Source organism: Rutilus rutilus (genome assembly GCF_951802725.1).
Source record: "Rutilus rutilus genome assembly, chromosome: 14".
NCBI classification, from domain to species: Eukaryota; Metazoa; Chordata; class Actinopteri; order Cypriniformes; family Leuciscidae; genus Rutilus; species Rutilus rutilus.
This window is the reverse complement of record NC_140219.1, coordinates 31,406,642-31,415,653: the sequence shown is the minus strand read 5'-3', so window position 1 is coordinate 31,415,653 and position 9,012 is coordinate 31,406,642.

Below are 9,012 nucleotides of genomic sequence, written 5' to 3'. Positions count from 1 at the left end.
GTCTGGTATGGTGAAGAGACACCTCTGAAGGAACACAGAAGGTAAACAGGTGAGTATTTGACCAAACAGGTCAACGAGGGAGATCTCTGGAGACTTACTGTCACGGTTCATGAATTCACTGGCTTTTCCTTGTCTTGTGTGATCGTTGTGTTGTGTGTATCATTAGCGTGGGTGTGTCCTCTGATCATCACTGATCACCACTGATCATTTACTCATATTCTCTGTGACTGGTGTTCTCTGTTGTCAGAGCGTTGTGGTGTTCCTGTCCCGATTTGGCTGTCTCCTGTGATCTTTGTTACCCGTTGGACTGTTCATCGTGTCTTCGTCGTCTGTGTTCTTCGTCACTACTCTGGATTCGGACTTCAGTTTCATTCACCAACCACCACCAGCCCGGTTGCTCATCGATGTCCCTGCGTCACTCTCCCGCCCCAGTGTGTTGCATTGTGTGGACCTGACCTACTCTGTTTATTCTCAATAAACTTACCATTTTACCTCCATTTGCCTTCTCTCTCTTGTTGTCATCACACTTACAGTCCAAACCACCGAGTTAAGTAAGGCAGGTAAGGAGTTTTCATTAGCTGTGTACATTAGTGTAGTCAGAAAGGTCTGACTGAAAGGTGTGTGGTCTTATAAAGGTCTTGAGTATTAGTATTCGGGTGAGAGAGAGAGCGTCTTGGTGACTGAGCAGCCTGTTGTGTCCGTATCAAAGATGGCTTACCTGATCCTGGATAACAAAACATGAGATTTCCACTCTTTGAACAACTGGGTGGAGAATTTCACAGAGACTTGGGGATGGGCTCTTTTGACTTGAGCCAGTTAGCAACCATTCAGAAAACCCTAGAAAACTCACAGCAATGCCACAACACTTATAACACATTAGCAACCAAATCGTAGCATTCACGTTGTATCAGAACATGCAAAAATGTTGTTTGTGAGCTGTGTTTGAGGCTGGTGACAGTCTATTAATGTGATTAAATACAGCCTAGCTTTGAGTGAAGCCACATATCACTTGCTGAGGACGCAAAGTCAATATGATCACTGTATGTGCAGATCAAATGTTACTCATTTTTTCCATTGTGCATTTCTTCAGATCAGTGGAGATTTCCTTTCATCACTGTGAAGTCATGCACTTGTTTTCATGCACCAGTCAGTTTAGTAATTAACATTTTTTTTTCATGTGCGACTCCCTTTAACAGACTTCAGAGACTCAACTGGAAGGAAAATAGACATGAAATTCTTTGTCTGCCTGCACAGATCAGTGACTTTGGGCCTGTGATGAATGCAAAGTTTCCAAAATGTATTCCATCCAGACTTCAAAAAGTAGCACAGATGATGAATTTACTGTCCAGACACTTAAGCATGCAGGGAATGAAATGGGAATGCTATCAAACTCAATACTTCATTTCAGCATGATTCAAAAAACACCAGTCATGGACCTGAAACTTTAGCATGGAACCAAAACGAGAGACCCACTTAAGAAGACGGACCTGAGAAGTCTGGGAATGCAGTTAACGGTAGACGAAGACAGACGCATGCAATGCACCCACTCACCCTCTCATTCACAAACTCACTTTAATATATTTAGCATTAATTCAGGTCCTTGCATGTAATGAAACATACATCTGTACTGCATTTCTGATTTTCTGTAATATTTCTCTCTCACATAGCTACAGTGCACACCTAAAAAAAAATATATATTTTTTTCCAAATGAGAAATAATAGATTTACAATGAGAAATAACAGAATTACAGGTAACACTTTACAATAAGGTGTCATTAGTTAAAGGTACAGTAGGTGATCTGGGAAATGCTAATGTTAGCCTGCTAGCATTGAAAGCATACGATCCCACCCTCCCTACAAATCGCCGTCCAAAGCCACGCCTCGTCCAAAACGCATGAAGGAACACACACACACAGCTGCTTTTGGCAAAGCATCACAAGAGACTGCGTTAAACTACCTCATGTCTCAAAGCACATAACATTACAATAATAATGAACGTAAATAACTTAGAGAGCTTGTACCTGACTGCTGCAGATTCATTGCGGTGTTGATACTGTTGACATGGAAATGCGTAATTCCGGGTCTGAGGTAATTCCGGGTCGTATTATTTAATTTGGACCGAATATAATGATTGGATTTACATTTTATGGTCCTATGCCTTCCACAGACGATATATATTTATAAAAATGCATTTAGACCGTTTAACATAGTGCTTGCTATCAGGATATGAGGAGACTTTTAACCAGTATAACAAAAAAGTTTCTGTGGAGAATCACCTATTGCACCTTTAACAACTGTAATTAACATGAACTAAGAATGAACAATACTACTCTACCCAATTGATTTTGTACCCCCAACTGTATTATTGTAATGTTTTGAAGTGGTATTGTGAATAAACTCAAACTCAATACTGAATTTATTAAACTTAGTTAATGTTAATTTCAACATTTACTAATTATTAAAATCAAAAGTTGTATTTGTTAACACTAGTTAAATACACTGTGAACTAACATGAGCAAACAATGTGTCACATCCTGTTTGTGTTTAGTTTCATTTTCATGGACTTTTAGTTTGTTTCCCTTCAGTTATTTGTTTCGTTTGTTCTAGTTTCCCGCTATAGTCATTAGTTGTCATGAACATTCATTAACAAGTTTACCTGTCTGTTTTTAATTTCCTCTTTGTTCTCTGTTCATTTGTCAGCTCTTGTCAACATGTAAGTGAAGCTTGGTTAATTTAATCTTCTGCCTGTTTCTGTATTCTAAATGATTTGAGTTTGTAAATAAAGACTTGATTTATTTACTTGATTCAAACAGATTTATTTGTTTGATTTATCATCTTTGTTGTGCCTGCTAACCAGCACCTCATCAACCCGTGATAGAAGAACAGACCACTAAAATCTCTCTATTGGATAACTACCACTTGCCATTAGACCTCCCAGACATCAAAGAGGACACATGGAGGGAGGCCGCCCTGAGAGGTTTGGGGAGTATCTACCATCAGCTCAAACCATCCTCCATGCCACCGAGCCCAGAGCCCAGCCAGCCATCACCCCAAGGCATAATAAGCCAGAGCTTACGCCTGGCGCGATGTATGAGCCACAGCCTGAGAAGAGGACAGGGCCAACCATCGCCCCAGACCCTGAGCCCAATGTAAGTCTGAGCAGGTGTGTGAGCCGGCAACATCCGTGTCAGAGGGGGTATTAGTGGAGAGCTGGATACTGAGGAGTGGTTGATCTACTGGGCAGCGGAGGTAGAGCTTCCCACCCTCTCCCGTCCCGCCCTGTATCTTCTGTGCTTTCACCGTCATCGCTTGTCCTTCCCAGCATAAAGCCAGTTTCATCGCCCTGTACAGAGTCTGTACTGTCGTCGCTGATCCTATCCAGCCTCCCTCCATCCGCTGCGCTCATCTCTTCACCCCTACAACTCCTTTTGGCTTTGCCCTCCCTCCTTCTCCACCTTGTCCTTCAGTCGCTCTGGCTCCATCTCAGCCCTCTGGTACACCAGTTCCTCCTTGGACGTTCGTAACTGCAGCTCCATTGCCCTGTCCCATCTGCTCTCGGTCTTCACCCAGGGCTCCACCACCATTGGCTTCATCTCCATTGCTCGTCCCCATGATGGCATTGAGGACTTCTCCACCATGGCTCCTCCCTCCCTTAACGCCGCTGTGGGCCTCCGTCATGGCTGTGGCCTGGATCACTCGCTGGCTCCTCTTGCTCCTGGTTCCTCCCTGGCTCCTCCTTTGGTCTCTTCTGCCACCATCATCGCTAGTCTCCAGCTCTTCAAAGACCCTACATCCTACCGAGGAGCCCCCACCCTCCCTCCTCAGTTAGACTTTTTGTTTACGGCGTGTGGACGTGCCTTCCGGGAGGGGGGTGTGATGTCTCAACCTGTTTGTGTTTAGTTTCATTAAAGGTTTCCTTTGTTCTAGTTTCCCTCCAGTCATTAGTTGTCATGAGAATTCATTAACGAGCTCACCTGTCTGTATTTAGTATTTAGCAATAATAATAATCATAATTATTATTATTAGTCATATTAAAATATATAAGCACAAAATGTTGGGCCAAATTGCAGCCCTACAAACAATCACAACAAGCTGGGTGTTGGACGAGAAGGTCTGTCTCTCTAATTCATCCCAAAGCTGTTTTGGTCAGGACTCTGTGTAGGCCAGTCAAGTACCTCCACACCAAACTCGCTCATCCATGTCTTTATGGACCTTGCTTTGTGCACTGGTGTGCAGTCAAGTTGGAACAGGAAGGGGCCATCCCCAAACTGTTACCACAAAGTTGGGAGCATGAAATTGTCCAAAATGTCTTGGAAACTGAAGCATTAAGGAACTTTGACTGGAACTAAGGGGCCAAGCCCAACCCCTGAAAAACAACCCCACACCATAATCACTGACCACCAAACTTTACACTTAGCACAATGCAGTCAGGCAAGTACCGTTCTCCTGGCAACCGCCAAACCCAGACTCGTCCAACGGATTGCCAGACAGAGAAGCGTGATTCGTCACTCCAGAGAACACGTCTCCACTGCTCTAGAGTCCAGTGACGGTGTGCTTTACATCACTGCATCCGACGCTTTGCATTGCACTTGGTGATGTAAGGTTTGGATGCAGCTGCTAGGCCATGGAAACCCATTGCATGAAGCTCTACGCACTGTTCTTGAGCTAATCTGAAGGCCACACGAAGTTTGGTCTGTAGATATTGACTCTGCAGAAAGTTGGCGACTTCTGCGCGCCATAGCATGCACTGACCCCACTCCACTACCACTTTTTGGCTGAGTTGCTGTTGTTCCCAATTGCTTCCACTTTGTTATAATACCACTAACAGTTGACCGTGGAACATTTAGTAGTGAGGAAATTTCACGAATGGACTTATTGCACAGGTGGCAACCTATCATGGTACCACACTTGAATTCACTGAGCTCCTGAGAGCAACCCATTTTTTTTTTTACAAATGTTTTGTAGAAGCAATCTGCATGCCGAGGTGCTTGATTTTATACAACTGTGGCCATGGAAGTGTTTAGAACACCTGAATTCAATGATTTGGAGGTTTGTCCCAATACTCTTGACAATATATTTTTGCCAATACGATTCCATTGAGCATCGTCGTTAGGGTTAAAAGGAATTGGATTGACGGTTGTGCTCTATCGTCATCGTACTAACCCGCCAATGGCGCGCCAGGTGGATAAGCCAGTTTGTGATTGGTCCCCGCGGATTTGTAACGGAAGTAGGATAGAAAAATTTACAGTTTTCCAGCCTGAGCTGCTGGGCAAAATCAAATGGGTTTACCCAGTCTACTGAAAATTTTACTTTTAATGACTTCTGCAGTCTCAAGATTAGTCAACCCCCAGAATAGAATCTCTCACAACAGCACAAACCTGTAAACAGGTGTTGTCTCAAGCACACCTGATGCAAATAATCAAGGACACATGAAATATCTGAACTGGAGTCAGTTGAGTGCCACATTTGACTGCATGTTAGAAATATGGCTGAGTCAAAAGAATGGTCCAAAAAGATAAAAGATGATATCATCGACATTCACAAACAAGGAACAGGATACAAAAAGATAGCAAATGCACTAAATGTTCCTAGAGACACCTTTGGAAGCATAGTTCACAAGTTCATAGTTTTAGGAACAGTGGTTACACCTGAACGGGGCAGAAAAAGGCAGCTATCAATGGCTGCAACCAGAAAGTGCAACCAGAATCTTTTTTGGATTGAAATGCGACTTGGACATGTTTTCATGAGATTCTCCCTTAAAGTAGTGTTCTTTCACACCAGATACAGACAGGGGTTCCTGGCACAATAATAAAAGTGAGCCCTTCAAATGAATGTCTTTCAGCACACAATAAACTGATTTAGGGTGCTCTGTTAAAGCTGATCCTCAAACCACGAGCCTCACATTGTATTCTCCTCCAAACAGCCCTGTCCTTCCCCTCTCTGCCAATGTGGTATGAAGGAGAACCACAAACACGTTTCATTCCGAGTGCCAGAGATTTGCCCCGACCTGCCAACACAAAATATTTGTGTTTCACTTTCCTGTGTAAATGTTTTGATTGAGACCCGGTTTCTATTATGATAGTCACAAGCTCTTTGTAGTGGTACGGCTGCTGATGTGCTGACGGATGTCTGACTGCTTCTAACAACTAATGCAGCAGCCTGAGAAAGAGAAGCTGTCATCAGCGCTGCCATTACAGCCCAGACTACAGGCCAGTGCAGGAAACACAGAAGCTCTGCTCAGCTCAGCCAGTCCCACCACAACATACACACACACACACACACACACACACAGGCTGCGGCAATGACTCTGCTGTGACACACTGCGTATGACTTTAAAAGTAATGTTACATAAGAGATGTGCAACCACACGTCACCCATTAAGGGTACTTGCAGAGGTGAAGAACATTAGAATGTAATGAAATGATTGATAAAAGGAAGCATATGCATTTGCAAATAGCTACACTACAGTGAAGATTTATGTCCATTAGGTGTGTGTGTGTGTGTGTGTGTGTGTACCAATAGGTGCCATAAAAAGATGCCTAATATCACTGTGAGCAGAATTTTTTTTAATTAATGTGATGTCCAACAGTCCTGCAGTGACACCTACTGAACACCCTGAAAATAATACATTTTATTTTATTGCATAAAGATAATTAAGCCTATATTTAGGACCATTTTTTTTATTCATATGAATTCATATGTATTATATATATATATATATATATATATATATATATATATATGGACAAACCCAACTGTTGTTTCAATTTTTTAGTAAATTTTTAACCCAACGGTTAGGTTTGTCCATATTTGACCCAAACATGGGTTGCAACAACCCAGCATTTTTTAGAGTGTATATACATAAAGTAGTCAACATTTGAACATTTGTTATTTGTCGGGTATTGTACAAAATTAACGTATAACTTTGATATATATATATATATATCAGCCTCACTGCCCTCACGAATGCGAGTTATTGTGATTTAATGATTTATTTCATTTTTTTACAGATGTGATGAGAATGAGAATTTGAGGAATATACATATATATATATATATATATATATATATATATATATATGTATATTCCTCAAATTCTCATATATATATATATATATATATATAACATTACTAATAAGGAAAATAATAGTTTAAATTATCAAGTGACCATTCCTCTAAAATATAGTCAAAATACTGCAAGTTTCAAAATGAACTAAAAGCATATTGTTAGAATTTAGCTTAAATGTTTTAGTCTGATGGTTTATACTGTAGGTGTTATAGATACTAATGTTTTGTCAGTCAAATTATATGAGCTGGCATATTAGATGAGGAACCAGATATATAATATTTAGTATTTTATCTCCACAAGACACATATGCTCACAATGATCACTCATCGTATAATGACTTGATATATAACAATAAACCTTTTCCTTATTTGTGCCTTATATTAATTCAGTTTATAAAATGTGTAATTTCCACAATTCACATAAAATTCATATTTATATGCTAATTACCTCAAACTTTATAACAAAATCCCACATCACTCTAATCAAAACCAAATTAACTAATTCAAAATCTATACATAAATAGACAGACAGAAAGTAGAAAGTGTTGTGATACCAAGATAGGTTCCTATGAAAGGTCAGAGAGTGAAGGTCAGAGAAAACAGATGAACACATTTACATATGTGTTAATATAATCATGCTTATTCTGTTTTCCTCCTCCCAAACACAACAGAATCACACATGAGTTTACAGTAGCCTATCTTTCAGAAGTACAGACAATTTCAAACAGAAGCACAAACATTTCCATGTGCCATTTAACGTAGTTTCTCTTCACACGGTTTTCATTTACATTTAGTAAGTGCCTGGGTCTATAGACTCATTCAACCATTTCACTACCAGCACCTAATAGAAAATTGATTGAAACGTTTTGGTTGTTTTTCCCATGTTTGTGTTCTGACTGCAGTTAAAACAGTCATTCTTCAAGTTAAAGCACGGGTCGCATGCTTCGTGAGGCACAAAAGAAGCTGTCAGGTGTAGTAGGACAGCGTGACGTGTCAAAAAGGTAGGTAGCACATCTAGACAGACAGCATTCATTTTCAATACACATGTTCTACCTGAACAAATGAGCAAGGGATCGTGTGGTTTTACCAGAAAGAATCGTGTGCGCACTTGTTTCTTGAGTATTTGCGTAAGGAGTATTTCTATGACTAAATTATACCTCCTGACAGTTGATTTGCTTCGAAGAACTGCTCGAAAGTGTCCTGGATGCCAGCCGAACTTAGCCCCGCCCACAACATTTTTAGGTCGGGAAGTTTCTGACTAGAATCTGAGTATGACGTCGTCAGGCTAGCTCGAAAGTTTCTTCCTGGTCAAAGTGAAAATGAAAAACCATAACCGGTCCTTCCCTCAAAAATGTCTTATTCTTTTGTGATTTGATCAGTGAACAGTAAACATAAACCGCTAAAACCAGCCTAGGCTAGTTGGCTGATATTAGCTGCTGGTGTTCAGTTTTAGCTGGTCTTTTAGCTGGTCTGTGTACAAAACCCCTCTAAAACCAGCCTGGTAGACCAGCTAAGACCAGCCGACCAGCTAAGGCTGGTTTTAGTGTTTGTTTGTTTGTTTTTTTCAGCAGGGATATGAAGTACAAATATCCCTATGGAGGTATAGTGATTCCTCATACCTTTATCTCAGTGTATCACCACTAGCAACAGTCAAATCACATTTATTTATAGTGCTTTTTACAATGCAGATTGTTTCAAAGCAGCTTTACAGAGATAACAGAACAATAATGCAACACAGTTTGTTTCCAAATATAAATTTCCAATAGTCAACAAATAGTAAATAGAATGAAATGTATGTCTTAAATTATTTAGTGTGACATAAGTCACATAGGCTTACTTTTTCAAAGCACTTCAAAATATTGGGGGTTTTGCAGTTCTAGTGGCATTTACAAGGTTTTAACCAGCAGATGTCCTCAGTGTGTGAGAGTTTTGTGTGTTTGGACCA